The 21,652-nt window shown below is 41.5% G+C and overlaps 1 protein-coding gene across 2 annotated transcripts in view; it reads right to left on the reverse strand.

The window, feature by feature from the left end:
* LOC143351626 (choline transporter-like protein 1) overlaps nucleotides 1–18,679 on the reverse strand; it is a 67,350-nt gene extending 48,671 nt beyond the window's left edge. For both annotated transcript variants that reach the window (XM_076783397.1, XM_076783399.1), the window contains exon 1: nucleotides 18,431–18,679. The gene's annotated coding sequence lies outside the window, so the exon portion shown is untranslated. The remainder of the gene's footprint in view (nucleotides 1–18,430) is intronic.
* Between the last annotated feature and the right edge of the window lie 2,973 nt (nucleotides 18,680–21,652).

Raw genomic sequence — 21,652 nt, forward strand, 5'->3', positions numbered from 1 at the left:
GGAGGGAGGGGAGGGGACCGATGAAGCCCGGGGTCGGGCTCCGAAATTAATTTACACGCACTTCGTATCGCCCCTTGTAATCGCGATGTGAATTTCAACGCTCGCCGTCGCTGTTAATAATTGATCCAAATTTTCCATGCACCCGCGACCCCGCGTACATCAGAACTTGTTCCGCCAATTTCGAACCAGTTTTCGCGCGGAAACCGCGCTGGACGACCGTCTTTCCCTAACTGTATTCGATTCCATCGAGAATCGGCGGGAAATTCAAACGGAGATCGCGCGATGCACGCTGGGGACGCGGATAAAGTGGCGAACGTCGATGTCCGGAGACGATTCTTGGTGATTTTCTAAAAACAGTCGAACGATTCCTCCATTGTTATGCAAACTTTTAATCCTCTGGGTATTTAGAAATAAGCTGGACTCTATTCTTCGGGAATAGGGATTAGTATTCTGCAAGATGGCGAGGTAAAAAAATTGAAAAATACAGGACGTTGAATTTTCGAGTTGCTATTAGACTTTCAGATTAAATTTTCATCGATTAAGCTCTGACTTTGCACATTTCGAGTGTAGATATTGATTTTAAAAAATTTGAATCTCCAAAATGGGATTGGTTCAACCTGGCGATTTTTGCCTCTTTCATCGAAAGCGGATCGCACAAATTTTTAATTTCGAAACCAGCAACTCTGCCGAATTGCAATTTTTTCTGCATCGAGAAGACCTTTTTCCCCAATGTGAAAATTACACGCGAATTTTCATTGTGGGAATTTCGTTGAAGTCCGAAAAAGCGTGACCGTATTTTCTCGAACTTCCCTGTTATTCGAACGAAATCTACGCGCGAAATCAACAGGTTCCATAGTGTCAATGGCGCTATTTATACTTTTCAACGAGTTTTACTGACCTCTATATTAATTTAAGCAACCGGTATGCCAGGAATTTCCAGTTCCGTATAACGAGATATTTCGACGCGATTGTGTGCTCCATTTTCTATGTAAACTTTCGGAGATTTGAACAAAATTATTGTTATCTGCCCTACACAGGAAAACGTCTGACTATACCTCTTTAAATAGCTTCTAAATCGTAACTTTGTACGTACGAGCAGTGTACAAAGTCGAGCACCGAATGATGTCAACTCCAGATCTAAACATAGTCGCCAATTAACGGGATAGAGTCATTAATCCAAGATTTCCGTTGTAATGACGAGATAAATAGAGTAATGCCCGGATGATGTTTCAGTATCGAGGAATGTATTCATTCTAGATCTATTCAATCTAGACTCGAAATACGCTAAGTCAGAACTTATCATTTAATAAATGAAAATTTAATCCGAAAGTTTAATGGTGACTCATTAGGGTGGATAATTTTGGTGAATTTATCAGTAAAATTCAACGTTCTATATTTTTCGAATTTTGAAACCGTCGGAACGATGACTTAAACCCTCCCTAATTTCGCCCCGACTGCATCATATTTCAATTTCATCAAAATCCCGGCCACGGAACGGAAAAAGTGATCGATTTGGCGCGGAACGACCCGTACGGTAGTTTTCGACCGAGTTTTCGCGCGGACACTGAACGATGTTGAATGACCAGTCTTCTTTCCCTCGTAATCACCGTATTTGCTCGACTCACAACTTCGTCCTAGCGAAACCATTACGAGTGTTCCCACTTTCTATTTCAAGGTTTATATTCGCGCAAACTCTGCCTTACTCATTCGGCCCCAGTGATTCCTTAACCTTTTTAATCTCACGGTACAGTCTGACAGATAATTCTTAATCTTTTCGGGCTCCTGACATAGTTTAGAGCAAATACACCTGTTGCGGTTCTTAATCACGAGTAAATATAGTAAAAACTTTACCAACTACCAGCGATAAAGATTCAGCGGATCATTAATATACTCGAGCTGGCTTTCGTCGACAAACGAAACACGACAAATGGACGGCGAAATTCTTACGTGCACTGCCGTTTAAGCGAAAACTAAAATTAATATTTCTCTTCTCGTCCAACCACTTTATTTACCGAATAAAAATTTCACCATGCATTAATTCCGGAGTATAGTACGTTATATTTGTTTCAATATTTAGAATTTACTAGTAAGACGAGAGGCTCTCGGGGGGATAATTTTTTGAAAATCGTGTGTCGCCTAATTTTTGTTTCGCGCGTTCGAAACAGACGGTCGACGTTTCGCGATGGAATTATGGACTCGGAGCATCGGTACTCGGCTCTCGAGCTCATCAAGAAATTCTCTTTTTGAGTACCGTACGGATCCCGAATTGGGTCCGTCAGTGTTCGTCAATTGGCAACGCGAGACAGATATGATTGAATTGCTTTTCAAATATACATTGCAATTTTCTACGAACGGGGCTAAAATCCTGCACGGTGTTTGCAATTATTCAAGTGCAAAGATTCATTCGACGCGTCACAACGCATATTTGATAACGTCTCTTTGTACGTGTGCCCGGGCGAAATCAGAGGATGCAGGAATTAATTTTTGCAGTTTGGCACCGGCCAGAATTAATTTCACATTTTGACGTGTGACGCATATACGCGCCCAGAATATGGGTTTCACCTGTTAATACACGCTCCTGTGTACGGGAGGGGACGGCGGACATTTCGCAAATCCAATTTCTGCTTACGGATTTCGTTCTTTGGAATGTGAATACAGTTCGTTTGAATTATTTCGAATCGAACGTGCATCTCTAAACCGTCCCTTTCGGATGAAACGAAAACATTTACCGTGCACGATTCCACCCACGATCGTGATTACCACTCAATATAAATAAATAAAATTGTACACGCAAAAACAGATATGATCGAACGATCCTTGGGAGTTAAATCTATCAATTTTACGAGCGATAATATTTTCTCTGTAGAATTTTTATTACTATCAAGCTCTGTGCTTCGTTGCAACTTAAAATCGATTCGAAATTAATGGAATAACCGGTCTTAACAATCTGTGGACGGATAAATTCGTTCGAACGTAGATTTAGACATTACCGTAGAATCGTCACGTTATGGCTGGGTGTTCCTTTTGTCCGAATTCCAAACGATGAGGCACAAACGCGTTCCACGGCGCGCGGAGGTGCGCTAGCAGACACTCCCGCAGGTAAACTGCACGCTGCTTCCGAGTTGAACGAACGCACCTGCTTGCTCTTCGTGTTAAACGTATCCCCCTTTCCCCCACCATCGCTCCCCACCAGTTTCTCTTTCATTGTGGGCCGGACGAAGGGCCTAGGAAAGATTCTAGACCAGCCGAGGGGCCTGGGGCCCTTAGAAATCGAACGCCAACCAGCGCCAAGGGGACACGAAAGAACATTTTCGACGCAGAAGAATGTGAACCGATTTCAAGTCCTCTTCAACGATAATTCTATCAAAATTAAATCTAGGAAAAGTATGCAAACTTACTAGTTAAAGATACACGTTCCAATTAATTTCTATACACCAGTTACAAACATTTTAAGTGTCTTTATCACAGAAACGAATTCCAAAGATTAAAAATTTTAATCTATTCTTACGAAATGCAGTTTGTTGCGAGAGTGCCAATATTTCGTGTTTAGGTATGACGTAAACGATAACTGCAGAGAATTTTCCCTGGCATATTTACGATTGCCGGACGCGATAATTTCGCGTCAAACTCATATTTTCGCTCGCGTAATGATTCTTAATTTTTCGCGGGTAATTTCGATCGCGTTTTCGTACCGACAACGGTACTATGTTCACCCCGGAACAATGCGACGCCTGCTTCAGACTGAATTATTGCTAGGAAAAATCGTTTTGATAAACAGACCGGGTCCGCTTCGACGGCACAGGACACGCAAGATTGAAGAAAGAAACACACTGTTCGGATAATGGAGTTTCCGCTCTGTTTCTTGCGTTTCTTTTGACAGCTAAATTGAACGTTTAAAGAATGAACCGCGCTTCAAACGGAATTTTTACATTAAATCCCGCTTTTGAGACTGCGAAGGTGGACTTAAATAAACAGACGTTTCACGCATCCGGATGAACGAAAGACAAATCGAACGTTTCCGTCCTCGAATAAAAGTATTTTCATTTTATCGCTTCGTGCATTGTCTGTTTTTCGGGCCAACGTTTGCCCCGACACTTTTTTTTTTTGTCCATTCAGACGAATTATGCACGCAAAGTTTGCACTATGAATCATCGAGCCTCGTAGGTACACAGGCGAAAATAGTTAAAATACAAACTATGGTAATTAATATGTTGGAGCGAACACGTAGGCAAATAGTTATTCTAACGAAACGAAAGGAATTGTTTGAAATTGGACAAGCAAAATAATATGTGTCAAATAAAAATTATCGAACGTACTCGGTAGTAAAATTATTGTACTTCAGCACCGTCTAGGAGCATAATTTCGACGATCGAAGCCGTAGACCCACTTTTCACGATTACTTGCTGCGAAACTGATGCCAGACGACAGCCGCCTCGTCCATTAGAATTAGGAAAAAGAGACCTGTAGAGGGTCTGAGTAGCTTAAACAGTTGAAACAGTCACCCAGCAAACGAACAGATCCGATTTCCAATGATATTCTTTGCGACACTTTTGAAACGTGCTGCATCGATCACAAGAGATTCTTAGAAACTTGCTTTAAATTACATAATTGAATCTTTCAAATTACTACGGATTCGCGATAGAGAAAATATTCTACTTCATATCAATTTAACTCGTTTAATTCTCGTGAAACAATCGTTTGTATTCCTCTCTAAATCAACGAAACGAATTTCTGTCGAACGATGAACAAGATTTCGTCCATTATTCGTTATTTAAACGAAGATTATTCGAACAAACCCTGGCACGAGGAGTCCCCGAGCCTGAAAATTCTGATTTAAACGAACCTTTGCGCGAATGTGGGACACAATTAAATATGGAAAGAATAATTCCCCCTGCAAAAATGAATTAATAATTAAATAACAGAATCCACGGGCTTTCGAGGCATAAAAACACTTTGGGGGGATCGCAAACGTATCGATGCCAATCCAGCGGGGAATTCGGTATCCCGTCCATAGTGTTCCACGTCTAAAATACAACTCGTGAGAGAGAAATATCCTCCATCGTTGTATGGAAATTCATTTAAATTGAAGGAGTATGCGCCGCGTGAGATTCGAGTCTTTCCGGGGCATCGATGATACGAAAATTTAAGAAAACAATCGCGCCGCCGAGTAAACTCGTTGCAAAACAGAATCGCTCGACGCTCGGAATCGCCACTCGTGACAGGGAAATATTTTTCTTCGTTGTATGGAAATTCAATTATTAAATTGAATAAATACGTACGGGCGAAGAGTCTCGTGCGCACACATATCGCCGGGCATCGATAGTATCGGAATTTAAGAAACGATCGCGCCGCACGAAACTTACCGCATAATTACATTACTTACTGCTTCAGATTACTACTCTCGCGGCACAGAAACGCTCCGTTTTTACGTATGAAAATTCGTAGAATTGCGTACTACTGGAAAATTGTATTTCTTGTTCAAATTATTACTTATAACAACAGAAATATTCTCGGGTGAAATTTAAGTCACGTATGGTTTGCTGTATCGATGGCAAAAAAATTTAATAGCCGATGCAATATTCCGATGTCCGAATTGAAGGATCGTGACCTATTAAAATGTCCTGGAAAATATTGCTGATGATTTTAAATATGGTTTTTAAAGAGCCCCTAAGATAGAATGAAAGTTGATTGAGAAGGGACGATGACTGTTGCAAGCCGATTTTAATGAAACTTTGCACAATGGAACGTATATGGTGGTCGAACAAAAAGTGTTCCAATTATAGTTTCGACTCCGATAAAAATATAAAATAAATGTTCTCTAATACAAGAGATAGTTAATAATGCGATTAAAATTGAGCAATTTTTTGGGGGCATTCTATTTCGATAGTAAGATGACGAGTTGACGTTTCGAAACGCGTCAATGTGATTGCATAATTGACGTCAGAATGACTGCTTTTTTCACTCGAGAAAGAAATGCAATATGCAGTAGGTCGTATCAGACTTACGTCACGTTTTTTGTTCGATCGTTAGCGGTGATTGACAATACGATACGGTAATATAATATTAAGGAACTTCATCTTTCACGCGATAAAGGAGAATTTCGCGATTCGGGGTCTCTGTGCCGGGCAACGGCGTAACATTGAATTATTTCATTCAACGCTGCGGGGGATATTCCGACAAATTTCTGGATTTGTCCGTGCAGATTTTCGACAAAACTCCGGCAAACTCGGACTCGTTTTTACCTTTCACGGGCTGGAAAAAAACGCGCCGGCAAAACAAGGGAATTTGCATGCAACGAATGCTTCATAATAACATCCTTGTCACGTATGATCCGTGGAGTTCGTCGCGAGGTACAAACGCAACGTTTTTGTCGTCGTGCAGCGTTCCAGGAGAGACGATCGTGCATTGTGTAACAAGCTTTACGTTATAATCTCCGTGCAAGCGTTGCGGATCAGCGACATTATCGTCCACCAGTGCTTATCTCGTGGAGATAGAAACATGTTATCGGGATTACCTTCTGCTGTCAACGAGTATTGAAATCGTACAATCAGACAAAAAGACGTCACGTGTGCAGATCGAACGAGTTAAAGTTTACACGCCTACTGTTCCAAAACTATTAGTGTTTTATTAACTATTGAACCATTGTTAGAAGCGGCAAAGCCTCCCCTTTAAAACGGTTTTTGGTTTTCGACGATCCGACTTTCCGTTTTCGAGATATCGTAATTTATGTAATGGGTTAATTCCTCAATTTCCATTATCCTTCATCCGTCTTACGTAGAATAGCCTATTAATGCGTACTAAAAATATTAAAACTTTAGACGCGTGTAGTTTCGAAACTACTAGTGTTTTATTAATAATTGAGCCATTGTTAGAAGCGGTAAACCTTCCCCTTTAAAACGGTTTTTGGTTTTTGACAATCCGACTTACCGTTTTCGAGATATCGCAATTTATGTAAAAGGTAATTTTTCTTAATTCGACTGTCTCACTGCCCGGCTCGCGTATAATAGCCTATTAATGCGTATTAAAAATACTAAAACTTTAGACGCGTGTAGTTTCGAAACTACTAGTGTTTTATTAATAATTGAGCCATTGTTAGAAGCGGTAAACCTTCCCCTTTAAAACGGTTTTTGATTTTTGACGATCCGACTTACCGTTTTCGAGATATCGTAATTTATGTAAATAGGTAATTTTAAAAAAATTCTCTTATGGGACTTCCCGTGTTAAAGTAGACTACTGACCCGTATTGAAATTACAAAAATTTTAATTAGTTGCAGTTTTGAAATTATTAGCATTTTCTCCATGATCGAGCCACCGTTGGCAGCGGCAAACCTTCCTCTTTGAAATGGTTTTTGGTTTTTGACGATCCGACTTTCCGTTTTCGAGATATCGCAATTTATGTAAAAGGGTAATTTTTTAATTTGGACTATCTGCGTCTTCGTCTGACGCGTCGCGTCGTACCTCCTTGTCGCGCGTGAGTCGAGACAGTCACGTGACTAGGAAGTAGTAGTATTTCCAAGAATTTACTACGCACTGTTTACTACTGTTGCGCGCGCGAGTTCATCGATCTCAATGAACGAAAACAAACGCTTCGAACCCTTCTATCTCCGAAACTAGCCACCGCATCGACTTGAAACTGAAATCGCTATATCTCCGGAACTAATAACGCTATCGACTCGTACAAACGCTCATTTTAAAGGGCATTTAATCCTCTATCCTATGAACGTAACAACTATTATAATTTATGCTATCTTCTATGTTTATTTTGACATTTACTTTGACGCTATATACCCAGAGAAGTTTCAGCAATTCCTATTGATTATACGACCGGCGTGCAATGAAACTGGGATTATAGATTGATTGTTTACTTGTAAATGAACTTAAATTTGTATACAGGAATGTTCTAGATACATAATGCAAAAATTAAAAGAACATTGTCTCGTAAAAGAGAAAAAGAAAGATTGGTCATTTGATCGCTCATGGTAGGAATGTCGTCGGTAGATTTAGTGTTAGGTGATCGAGTTAGGTGGGACATCCTGTATACAGTCAGTCCCAATAGTATTCAGACAACGCGAATTCACATAGGAAAATAACTTATCGTAGAGATAACGTAATATTCTTAAGCACATATGTCTGAAACTACCCACGGATTAGAGATGGAATCTCCAAGTTAAATCGACGATAATTTAAAATTATCGCGTTGAAAATTCGACGTTACAAATGTATTCGTAGTTCGGTAGCACGTTACGCGGTAACCGAGAAAATACACTTGCTCCTGGATTTCCTTTTTTGCACACCGGATGCGTACCGTTGGAAAAGAAACGAGCAAAAACGTAGGACCGTGTAAAGTAAAGAAACCGTGTAGAAAAAGAAACGTACGTGTTTTGGAGAATTAAAAAACAGACAACTGTACCGTGTCGAAGAAAAGGTGAAACTGGAATATTAAACTTGCTTTCTGCAACCGTAATCAGAAAATCGTACAGAGGTTAATGGTTTTGGAAAGCACAGTCTAGCATTCCCACAATTTTCCTTGATTTCAATTTATAACACTCTTTGGTCAATCGAGGGGGACTCGAGCCCCCAGCAGCCCCCTTTGTACCCGCCATTGCAAGGGGGACGAATCCTACAATGAAATAGATCTGTCAATAGAAGCAACAGTATCGTTAGAAAGTACAACTATAAGGGAGACATCGACTCGATAACTGCATAACCCAAAATTTCACTTATTTTTGTCACCCTGCTGAAATTCGCAAATTTATTTCTCTCGACATCCTAACTCCGGGAATCAATTGTTCTATTTCCACGAATGAGAAAAGTTTTAAAAAATAAAATTCCGTTCCATTCGTATAGACGATTCATAGCGAGTGGAAATTGTGAAAGTTACAAGTATATTTGTTCGTTCTAGCGCGCGAAATATCCGTGACACTGGGTACGTTTTCGAAAGGGCAGTGATAGTTTTCGAACGGACTGTACATTAAGTACTTCGTTACGATTCTGATATCACCCGAACGCACCGTCGAGATCATTTTATTTCGCACGATGTGCAATCCGCCGGAGTTCGTTCGCGTGTAGGTTCGACGGCAATATATTAAATGGACGATGTCAAAGAGCGTTTTTTCGCCTAACTACCAGGCACACCCATGCAGATATAATCGACGCTTTTTGTAAACGCGGTCGACTATTTTCAGGACGTTTCACGGCGACGTCGAGTCCCCGTCAAAAGAAAACGACGTTCTTCTTCTTTTGTTCCGACCCTGTCTTCTATGAAGTCCTTCGAGCTGAATTTTCTTCAGACCTTAATGATCGCCGCCTACGTTTTGCGCGTAGGTGCAAAGCGATTGGAGCTTTTACGTGGCACGGCCTCGACGTCAGAAAATTAGCGCTAAACGCGAAATAATGTGCCAATCCCTGACACCTTTGACTACGGGAATTTTAAATTTATAAATTTGAATTCAACGACATTGGAAATATTGATACTTGATACTCGAAATTGGTGCTCGATACTCGATAATCTATCTATTTTTCTCGCGATACCGGTATTCGATATTCCGTGTTTCGCATTTGATAATCCCTATCTATTCGACACCGTATTCAATCCCCCCTCGCGAGTCATAAATAAAAAGTCCATTCTAGCGTTATCTTATCATCTCTTCGCCGATATGTTTTTACGCGACGCTCGTCCACTAAAACCCAGTCGCGAATACGTTTTCATGATCGACGATCGCGTGTAGCCGCGACGAGGAATCGTACGACCGTCGAAGCGGACATTGCGCGTACTCTGTTTGATTATTTATTCAATTATCTCTATCGTGCGCGTGGCTCGTATTCTATACTTTGCGAGGTACTCTGGGGGGGGAAAAAAAAGAAATATACGAAAGACGCGAGAAAACTGACCATCGATGAAGTATTTACGTAGGAAACCGTCGCCTGGGGCAACCAAAAATACATTATTTATACAACCCGCGCCGAAACGAGCGCAGCGCGACGTTTGGGAAACGAACGAATCGTTGGCAGCGGGGGCAGCTCGAACGAAATTATTTCAGATAAAAGGTCTCGTCGCCCGTGACATCGTTTCGATAAAAGGGGGTCACGAACTTCGAGAGTGTTGAAAATTCTTTCTTCGGGTTTTGGATAATTTTCGAAGATACCCAGTTCTCTGGGAGTACTCATTAATGTACGTAATAATTAACAGCACTACGGTTGCCCTATTACTATTGATTGCCACGGCAAGCCTATGATTAACAGTATCAAACGTAAATTATAGTAATACGAACTCGGCCAGCCAGTGTTTGTGTACATTTACCTTGGAACACCGGCCGTGTAATGAAAGCTGTTGTACACATTTATAATTTATTTGATCACGAGTAAAATAACAAAATAATTAACAGAGGCAAATCATTTATCGCGGAAACTAAGGCGCAATTATTTGTAAATCGCATCCGATCGAACGAGGTAATTCATTATTTCAATAATCGTTCCGACGCGTCAGTCACTTCGTTTAATAACGTCTGTAATATGGGAATTGATAACGCGAACATTTCTAACACCCGTGTCTCTGCGGAATCGTACGGGAACGTGCATTAAATTGTACCGATAGTTGCATCTAAACAGTCCACCGGTGCTAGATTTAAATTCAAACTAAATTGCAAACATATAATATTTACGATTACTCCCACGAATTCCGTAAATCTCACGATCGTGAGCATTTTATTTTTATTTATATTTACCTGGCGGGTTAAATCCAGGGAAGAGAAGCTCCCTTATTTAGCGAACGTCGCACAAATTTCCTGCCCCCCCCGCAACGAACCACTACTTAACACGAAATTTCAACGAAATCGTCGAAGTCTTTGTACCTCGGAGGTCCCAAAAAACCCCACGGAAATCCGTGGAAGATACTCGAGTGGGCGTAAAAAGCGCGGCTTGCATAAACGAGCGCGACGAAAAGAGATGTAGGTCGTCGTTGGAACGCGTCAAAGGTTTTGCAACGATATTAACGCTTAACGTTACAATAGACCCACGACGCGTGCTCAATTATTCATGAGGCTTTTCGCCGGGACTGGATTTCGTTGGTTGTTTGCCCTGAAGCCCGGGACTCTTTAGAAACAGAACGTCGTGCCCTTCGGCACGTCCGAATTCCTCGACCGTGATCGTCGAGCGAATCTGGACTAACTACTTTTACACAGCTCGGCAACGCGATCTTTCGTAACTTTATACAAGCAATACCTTCCGAAGGGGATCACTCATTCACCGTGGATTACTTATACGATAGATTACGTGTCCACTAATCTCCAATCGGCCTCCAAAATGCACATCTTAATCTTATCTACTCTACAATTTTATTTCTATTATATTTCATACAGGGTGTTCGGCCACTCCAGGGAAAAATTTTAATAGAGGATTCTAGGGGCCAAAATAAGACGAAAATCAAGAATACCAATTTGTTGATGGAGGCTTCGTTAAAAAGTTATTAACAATAAAATTAAAAAATTTCAAATCGTTCTGGAAAAATTATTTTCGGTTGTAGGGGCCAATTATAATCATTTTTGGTCAATAGACATACCCTCGAAATCCTACGCATTTTCGAGAAAAAAATTCGAGTCGGTTCTAAAATTTTTCGACGAAAAAAAAAAATTTGTAATCGTTCTGAAAAAATTATTTTTGGTTACGAGGGTCAATTACAATCATTTTCGGTCAATAGACATACTCCCAAAATCCTACCCACTTTCGAGAAAAAAATTCAGTACTGATGGGACTTTAAACGTTAATAACTTCTTAACGAAGCCACCATCAACAAATTACTATTCTTGATTTCCGTCTTATTTTGGTCTCTAGAATCTCCCATTAAAATTTTTCCCAGGGGTAGACGAACACCCTGTATATCTTAGATCACATTCTATTTATTTTTATTTGAAAAATACTGTTTCCACTAATTTTTAATCACCAAACCTCATTAGCTTTTTTCTTGTCTGATTTTTCATTTTTGTACAAACCTTTGGGTTCTTTTAATTCGACGCTATAAGTGGAATAATAAGCGTCTCAGCTATCACGAGTGTGGAAGACAAAGCAAGATTCTGCGAGTACTTGCGAGAGAGTCAAGAGTATAGCCCCCTAATGGCGAGTGCAGAAACTGCAGCCACAATAGATCTTGGTTTCGCCTTTCCGATTCGATTTATCCAAGTTGAGAAACGCAATTACGTCCAACTATCCATCGACGTTTATAAATCTTATTCCGTTTCCTTCGAATGTATTATTCACTATGACTTTCGTAACTCCCTATGCTGCCTTTAAACGCCTCCACCTCGTGTCGCAGGAATTATTGCGAGTTTCGAAACTTCAACTTATTAAGCGATTACTACAACGAGGTAGAATTTCAAGCACGATGATCCACGATCCACGATCTAGCGTTGCTGTATAATCGGCTGCATTCCTCCACGATACTGGTTGATTAGACGTTAAAAAAAAAACTTCTCGTATCCGCGTTTAATGTCGCCGTCATTGTTCGAGTGCCTCTGGCTCGAGAAGCGATTCGTTTCTTGGAACAGGTGATTCAAAGTTTGGACTATATACTGGCTGAATTATGGCTTTAATTATAGACGAGGAGTTTCGTTTCGAAACTTTGATATTTCTGCTACAGGTTCTAAAAATAAATCCAAACGATAAAAACGCCGATAAATGCGGAGATTCGCGTAATTGGTACAACATTGTACCCTCCAACGATGTTTTAATCATAGTTTAAATTAATACGTAACAGATACAAATTTAACTTTTCAAAATTATTCTAAGTAAACATTGTAGAAAAAATGAACTTTCTTCGAACGATGCCTTTCCTCTTCTTCTAGAGGCCAAAATAAGACGAAAATCAAGAATACTAATTTGTTGATTGAGGCTTCGTTAAAAAGTTATTAATGTTCAAAGTTCCACTTGTAGAACGGCAATCTGCGAACACAGGCGAATTTTTTTCTCGAAAATGGTTAGAATTTCAAGGGTATGTCTATCGAACAAAAATGATTGTAATTGCCCCCTACAGCAGAAAAAATTTTTTTTAGAACGATTTGAAATTTTGTTTCTTCGCCGAAAAATTTTAGAACCGACTCGAATTTTTTTCTCGAAAATGCGTAGGATTTTGGGGGTATGTCTACCGAACAAAAATGATTGCAATCGACCCCCGCACCTGTGAATAATTTTTCCAGAATGATTAGAAATTTTTTAATTTAATTTCGTTAATAACTTTTCAACGAAGCCTCAATCGACAAATTGCTATTTTTGATTTTTGTCTTATTTTGGCCTCGAGAATCTCCCGTTAAAATTTTTCCCAGAGTTGGCCGAACACCCTGTACAGTCCAGACAAAATGAAGTGACCGCTCAAGGCCGCTACCTCCATCGCGAATCGCACCTGGCACGACTCCTAACTCGCCGTGCACGAGTCAAAGACACTGACAAACGATATACGTGGTAGTCAATTGAATGGCCAATTGACTTTGTTCCAACTATAACATCCTAGCGGATGCACAGTAAATGTGACTTTAACTGTTTGCGGACGGGTCGCTCCCATGCCAAACTGAACACTCTTCGAGGCACCGTTTTGCATTTTGGCCGAAATTTTGTACGCCACGCGATCTTCGACGTTCGAACACCGGCGGGGGAACGTTTAAAAACATTTTTTGCTCGAGAAACAGCGCTCAACGATTTTTAGAAATCCTCGGTACCCCGAGGACCGCGTATTTAAATTTCAACCAAACGCGAAACGCAACTGCAAAAACTAATTTTATCCGATGTACGCGTTTTATTTAAATTATGTTAGGAGCGTATCGGTCCACTAAATTTTTGTTTATTCGCGTGGTACAGTTTGTCGTGAATTTACAAGCACCGCGTCAAATATACCCTAACACTGTCCGCAAAGGGTTATTTAACCTGTGTCTTTTGCACGATGGAGTTCGTTACACGGTCCTCGGCGAAAAGGTAAATCGAAAATGTAAAATGGAGGTCTTTTTGCGACGCCACATTTTTTCGTGGGGCACGTGTGCTCTTGACAACGTAAGCTTTGATATCACGGATCCTCCTCAACGGGCCTCTGTCGTGTTTGAACGTAAAACGTACAAAGTTACGGATTAACGTAACGAAGCAAAAAAATTATACAGGCGTCCCTAGTTTTTCAATGGCGGTATTTAATGCGTTGCGAACAATATCGAACGCACGACGTTACGGCGACCGCTTAACCAAATTCTGGCGCTTCTTCCATTTTGGTAATGTCGGTCTCGACATTAGGTATTATTTGGCAAAACAAATGGAGGCGCGCACACGTCAGAACCGAAAGCGCCGTATCTGCGCGTGACGTGGGACCGCAATATTACAACCAATATGACAGTTGACGTTTCTGTCAATCCGCATATTTCGCATTAATAGATACGGACATTGAAAACACGAAGAAAAGCATCCCCCGTGTGACGCGTGTCCCTACGGATCCTCTGTACTTAACTCCGACGCGACAAATAAACGCGGTGGAAAAAAATGCACGTGGAAACTTGCAGGTTTTAAAAAGTACGTAAATGAAACGCGCGTGATGAAATACCGACTCTCTCGTATATCGATACAAAACGAAAAAGAGAGCCACGTTGCCTCGCAGACTTATTCGAATATCCGGGAACGTAATATTTATGAAAATTTCAATTTTTTCCACCCGCGACGACCCTGCAATCCAGTTCTCATGAACCTAGCGCTAACCTAAATGAAATATTCGTGATAAACAAAAATATCTGACGATTCAGCGACGCGCGATAAAACTTTGTCGAAGGATTTCTTTTTTAATTTGCACTCCGAAATAAAATTTTTCGGGCTCTGTTAAGCGCGCACGTACCGCACGAATATTCGTTGTTTCCCGCCGGAAACAAAGCCTCTTATGAGCAAATTTTGTTCTGCCTTTTCGGTGCATTTGAAAAAAAAAAAAAAAAAAATTGCAAAAGGTTAAAATAACGTCGATCGATTAAGCTCCTCGTTCGAATTGTAGCATCGAAGGGGAGAGAGGCAGGTAATACCGTTCGGCGTGACCATTCGATTGCGTGCAATCGATCGTAAACAGAACGACGTAGAAGTCGTCTTTGTCACTTGTCGTCTTTGTTCCTGGCAAGGAAAAATTGATTTCGCAAGAAACGGAGAATAACACGCGAGGGAAATACGCCGAGACACGGGGCGGGGAGGCTGAGGCAAGAAGACCAGAGGAAGGAGAAGAAACGTAGGAGGCAAGCGACGGCCGTGTGTTTTGCCCGGTTCCTTTGTGTTCGTGCAAGTGGACGATTCGTTGACCCGCAGCTGCAATTCCTTTGAGCTTTTATGTCGGCTCAATTGGCCGGCAGAAGTTGTCGACGCATCAAGAAAGAACCTGCGCCCCGATGCCGTATAGCCTCGCCTTTCTGTCTATTTCGTAGGTAATATCGATAAAACCGGGGCCGTTCCCTGGTCGATGTACTTCCTCCGCCCCGGCGATATCTCGAAATAAACGTAAACAAAAATTGCACGACCGTACAACGCGTTCTGGATTATGTACCGATCGACAGGAGTCGACGACGGCGTTCCGGATCGGACACGATCGCCGGACGCTAAAAATTTTTGATTGACGTTCAACGCTCGCCAACGTCACCGTCAAACGCGCAGGAAAATGTTCGAAACTGCCGCTAACCGAGATTCGATTGATATTTGACGAACGCCCGTCCGTCGTAATTAATCACTAATTTAGATCGGTTCTACGAAGCCACTTATTTTTCAATTTTTATACGGATACTTCCAGCGCTCGCCGGCAGAGGGCTACGCATAACCTTACTCTCTCGCATGTGCACGTTCGACCATTGCTATCTCACTTATTCCTTCTTGCAATCGTACGCTGCTATATTTATTACAATTTGAATTAAATCGTATATCGTTCCTTGGTATTAAGAAAAAAAATTCTGGTTGTGAAACTAAATGTAGAGATATGCAATTTTATGTCTTTGTTTGCGTCGCTATTGATACATCGAACAAAGAAAAGTGCAATATAACGAATTGTATTAAAGATGATTTCATCGTTTAATTGTTCAAGGTGATGTACGAGACTTAGGTCGAGTGTTTTGGAGAATTAGCATTTTGTACGTAGATACGTTCCAGCTCAGCGTTCGCATACGTAAACGCGTGAAACCCAGACGGAATAAGAACCGTCGTGTGAGTCACCGACACAACACGTGTCAACGTTCTTGCGCTGGCTTAGCGTTTCTTGTACGCATCACGGCCCGAAGAGTATCGCTAAACCGAGCACGAAACCATGATCTTGGAGCAATAATAACATCCACATCCATAACCGACGTGCTTCGAAATTCATTGTCACAACATCAATTAATGTTCAGTATCGAACAAATATTGGAAAACGGAAATTGGTTCCTAACGATGGAACGAGAAGGACTGTTCGATTACGCGCTGTTTTAAACAATTACCAACCAAACGGCGAGCACACGAGGCAAGTTAAACTATTTGATATGCACACGAGACGTTCAAAGAAGCATACAACCGCAATATCAAAACTTTTTGGCGCCATGTAAATTCAAAACGATGTGTTGATCCTTTTCCCATCGCGTATGCGTTTCAACAACGAGATTGCTGACTCCGATCGATGGCCAAATTCTTTTTTTTTCCAACCTCTATCGAATGGTTGCTCTATATTTTTAATACGCTCTAATAAAACACTGCCGATTACCTGGGATTTCCCTCTCGTTAAAAGTTCAATTCCTTCCCATATTTAAATCCTACGGTAAATCACTGGTGAATAACCAAGGACCAATTTCCATTCTTAACGCAATAAACTCGACGATCGTATCGAATATTTTATTTCATAATCGGGGCATGATTGCGTATCTGGCAGATCTACGATAACCAATCTCGCTGGGTTAGCAATTACGTTTCCATTGCGTTAGATAACGGTCAGTTGATGTCATTTTCACGGACACTGGGGCTTTTGTTGCTGGTTCGTCATGATATATCGACGTAAAAGTTATTCAATATTCGGCCCTCGACGCTATCCTGTACATCTGAGGAACCACTGTCAGGTTACTGATACTAGACTACGTAACATAAAATTGATCTCAGTACTTATTTTTGTAACCTTGATAAAATTCACAAATAATATTCAAATGAGAATTACTTTGGTGACATATACGTACGAGTGACACGTAAAAGTGCTGAAGCGAGGGAATTCAATTATTACTCGTCGCATCTATCAACCCAACATTTTCTGTCAGGCAAAGTCTTTATTCCAGAATAATGCTAGGTAGCCTCGTATGTTGCAATCGAATTTAATTAATCCCGTGTCTTGGTAGGAATACAACATACCTAACCGTAACATTTCCAAGTGTCACGCAACGAGGCGTCTCGTAATCGTCAGATAATTATGTATCCCTATATGCTTGATAATTATCTCACTACCATCAATGGCGTCAGTGACCTGGAGTGACCTACCGTAATCGTTTGTCTTATGCTATCTCGCACGAAACGAATTAATTCCGGACTCTCGCGAAATAATCGCGTCGGAGAGGGACCGTTTAAACAGAGGAACGATCGCGACGAATCGATTTAAAAAAAAAAAATGATTTTAATTTCGTTGAAATAATCGAACGCGTATTTTTCTAGTAGACAAAGGACTCCGTGCTCGCGCTCAAGGACGGCCGCGCGCAATTCCAACGAGGCAAAGTTCACCGTGCATTTCAATAATTCCCCGACAGACCGTATTTCCCCCCAGGGGCAGGTAAAAGAACGGGCATCGTAGGTGTTCCTAATCGATCGAACGCATCTAACGGAGGAATCGCGCGTGCGAGGAGCACGTGCGGAGCTTTCCTCGCCGATAAACAACGTCAATCGCGATACCCGGCGAGCCTGTATCCGGCCCAAACAATAGAACGTGGAAATCGAGCACGCCTGTCGATATTCTTCGCCAAAGTGGTTTATCGTCCGCGAAGATCGCCGCGATCAATTTGCAGATAGCCACCTCCCTCCGTTCCTCATCCGTCGCGTGCGTTTCGAAAAACGTTCGAAACGAAAACGCGCGATCCGTGAAGTGTCCCCCCCCCCGGGTCGGAGGAAATTACCGAACCGGTACGAGCCAACGGTACATAAACCCGAGCCGCGACGGAACGCTCGAAATAAGTGAAAACAGACGCACGATGCCCGCTCGAGATAATGGTTTAACAGTACTCTCTGTTTGTCGACGACTCTCCAGGAACACCGATACGAACGCGTCGAAACGAGAGTGTAACACGGTCGGGGGGCACCGTCGCGATTAACATTGTTGCCCGCAACTACGACCAAGTTTCTCAGCCACTCTTGGAAATTCTGCGCCCGCCGGGTCGGGGAGGGGATAACATGCACACGACGAACCCGTTGGTAACGAGTTCGCCCAGGCTACGCGAGCACGACGTACCTCGTACACGCCTAGATTCCTGGTCGACTAACGGATCCGACCGTGGATCTTCGACGTCGTTCCACTCCCCCTCCACCGGGTCCTTTTGGCCCCCCCCCCCTGTCGAAACACACGCACGTGAACACCGGAAATAGACGCACACGAGTCGTTATACGACGATACGTTCCATGGATGTATTTTTCCCGCCACGATTCGCCGCGAACCAGTTCCGTGCACCGTCGGCGAGAAACGCTTGCGTGCCGAGCGAGTTCACTCGCGATACTAAACTCGATGCCTCCGCCACTTCTGCACGCTGGAGAACGGACTCTTGTACCGGTTAACGATACTCCCGTACGGTCATCCCTCCTTTTCTGACTCGAACGTCCGTTCGCGTTCGCGTTCGCGTTCGTCGTCGCGCTCTGCAGGCCTCGCTGTCCTTGTCGCGTGCACGGACTCGAACCGCGACATCCTCCCTACCAACGTTCCCTTTATGATCCTTCACAGTCTAGCGAAGACGTTTAGCAACACCGAGCTACGTACGACCAGCGAGAGAGACCTGGAACGCGTTTCGATTCCTCTTGGTCGCGTGCTGCTTTGGAAACTTACTTTGTTTTATGGAAATATTCAACAGCGGATAATTGTATGCACGGGGGGAGTTAAGAATCGGATTAACCGCCATGTTTGTGCTTTAGGAGTCGCAGGTAATCGTTGCCTTCGGGATTATTAACGCTAGATCAATTAGACGTTGATTGCACGCGTGTGTATCGATACTTTTTATATTGAATCTAACGCTCGTTAAATGTAGCGTTAAAATTCTTGTTTGATTTGTAAATATCGATGTTGGATGCGTTACTGGGAATCTTAAATCGATTCTACGAAGTTTAGAAGAATTAGGCATTGCTCCGACTTCCGTGCAGCGAATTCTGCGTAAAGCTTGTGTTATTTAACTCAAAATCGAAGTCTCTTGTCGTATGGATCGTCAGTGTGCTACGTTTTTGGAGTCGTTGGTATTTACGTTCTCCAAAATTATAATGCGACTAATGAAATCTAATGTATTTATCGATTCATTACGCAGACCTCAAGTCGATCCATAAAATAGAGAGAGACAAATGGAATGAAACGTGGAACTCGACAAACTGTACGAAGATACGTAATAATAGAAGAAAAATCACAAATATTATGTTGTGAATGAGCTAATCAAAAATCATATTTCGAGTTCAACGATTACTCAATTGTTTCCTTTCTATGTACTATCAAGATATTTAAGAAATCACTTTCTATTTTATTCTGAAAGTTAGACAGAATTGTGTAAATAGAATTAGAATAGATTAGTCACGCACATTTTGTACAAACTAAAACTGATAGCAAATCTAAAATTATCCTTGCAACGTATTATAAATTAATTAATATTGTTGAAATTCTATAAGAATGTTTGACTATGTAAAATTCACATTTGTAGTTCCTTGCATATTACTTCTTTTGTACTAAAGGGTTTATTCCCGTTAATATATGAATAACACGATACGAAGAAGAAAATATGGACTCCATCCAGAAACATCGTCGACTTCAGAGGACCACGTCGTCAGGAACACCTTGAAGTATCTGAGAGGAACCCAATTTTATAATAAAATTTAACAGAATGCCCCAAAAAAACAACTGACCTTGCAATCGATGCGACATTAAACCCAAAGGAAAAAAAATGATAATCGTCAATTGTCATAAATTGAAAATATTTAGTTTCGTGCACACCTTCGGAAGATTGAGATATTGCTAACGTTCTGCAAGCTTAATCCAATATCGAGCATCCGTACTAAAACTAGGCGCAGAAAAATCACTTGTTGCGCTCGCCGGTCACGTGGCGAAGTGCGTCTTATTTCTGTTATTTTCTACGGAAGTTATAATGCGCCGACCTCTAGAAGAAGGATAATAGCCTTGGCGGGAAACGGTTGAAACTATTTGCGGAACTCCGTTTCTATTTTAGAATTAACTCTCTTATACAGGGTCGGTCGTGAATCGATTGTCACAATGTTTCAGTCTGCTCGGATAGTTCAACGAGAAGAATGTTCGAAACAAAAGTTCGTCGGCGTCGAACGAATGGTTTATCGACGTAAAAAACTATCGAACGATGTTCAAGAAAAATTGAGATCGTCTATTTCTTGTGTAGCGTTATATACAATTTTTGGAATGAACGTTTAGATGGGAAATCATTTATGTCCTCGTCAAAGTGGAAGCCGCTTTAAAAATCCTTCGATCATCTCTTCCCCGAAGTATTCGCGAACACCCTCAGGGCGTTTTCTGACCACGGAATTTGGGGTTCTTTAAAAAATGTCTTATGATCCTATCCTCCCTCGCAGTAACTTCAAATCGATTTGCCTTCTCGGCACAGTACATCAATTCTGCATTTTCCGTGCTCGTATAAACCGGGCTCCCTTTAGCCATTTTTTAAAAAACGAACCCATACTATTTTACTATTACTTAATTGTTACAACCATATAAAAACCATTTACAATTCGCAATTTACAAATTGGACTTGTGGCTACTATCTAGAATTGACTAAGAACAAATGTAATAAAAAATTTTATTGATAAATCGAGCCGCGATTGGTAATAGCAGGCCTGAAGGAATAATCCGTAAAAGGTGAACAGTCGATATTGCGATAAGAGCGTAAATCGTCGAGCGTATCGAAAATGATACACTAAGCGCGAAGGGGTTAAAGGCGATATTGTTCATCGGGCGCCCGTTGCGGCAATGTTTTGCGAGACTTACAGATAATAATGTTTATTGTACGCCGGTTGTTGTATTTATTTTGCGTCGATAAAACGATTCCCGGTAAAAGTTATTGCGTTGGCAGATATCGGCCGTGATACTCTTGCAGGGATTTTACCGTGTTTTCCCCGGTCCCAGTACCGATGTTTCACCTTCAAAATACGTTTAAAACGATCGCGGTGAATGTACAGCAACTGGTGAATTAATTTTACCATAATTTAAACGGGCGAAAATAAACATCGAAAAACAATTGTCTTTCACGTGAAATACTTTCGCCCCGGCATTAGCGGAACGCGTAACAAGGGTTGCGTAGCCTGCAGGCGCTTTTACGCCACGGGAATGTAGATTATTATCTGAACGCGGAGACATTCGCTGGTATAAATTGATATAAACTTGTTTCATTGTTTCGCCGCGTAAAATCTATGTATAACGCGCATATATATATCGCAAAAATGGCAGAGGATTTTCGCGAAACGC

This window comes from Colletes latitarsis, chromosome 2, assembly GCF_051014445.1.
Source record: "Colletes latitarsis isolate SP2378_abdomen chromosome 2, iyColLati1, whole genome shotgun sequence".
In the NCBI taxonomy this organism is placed as follows: domain Eukaryota; kingdom Metazoa; phylum Arthropoda; class Insecta; order Hymenoptera; family Colletidae; genus Colletes; species Colletes latitarsis.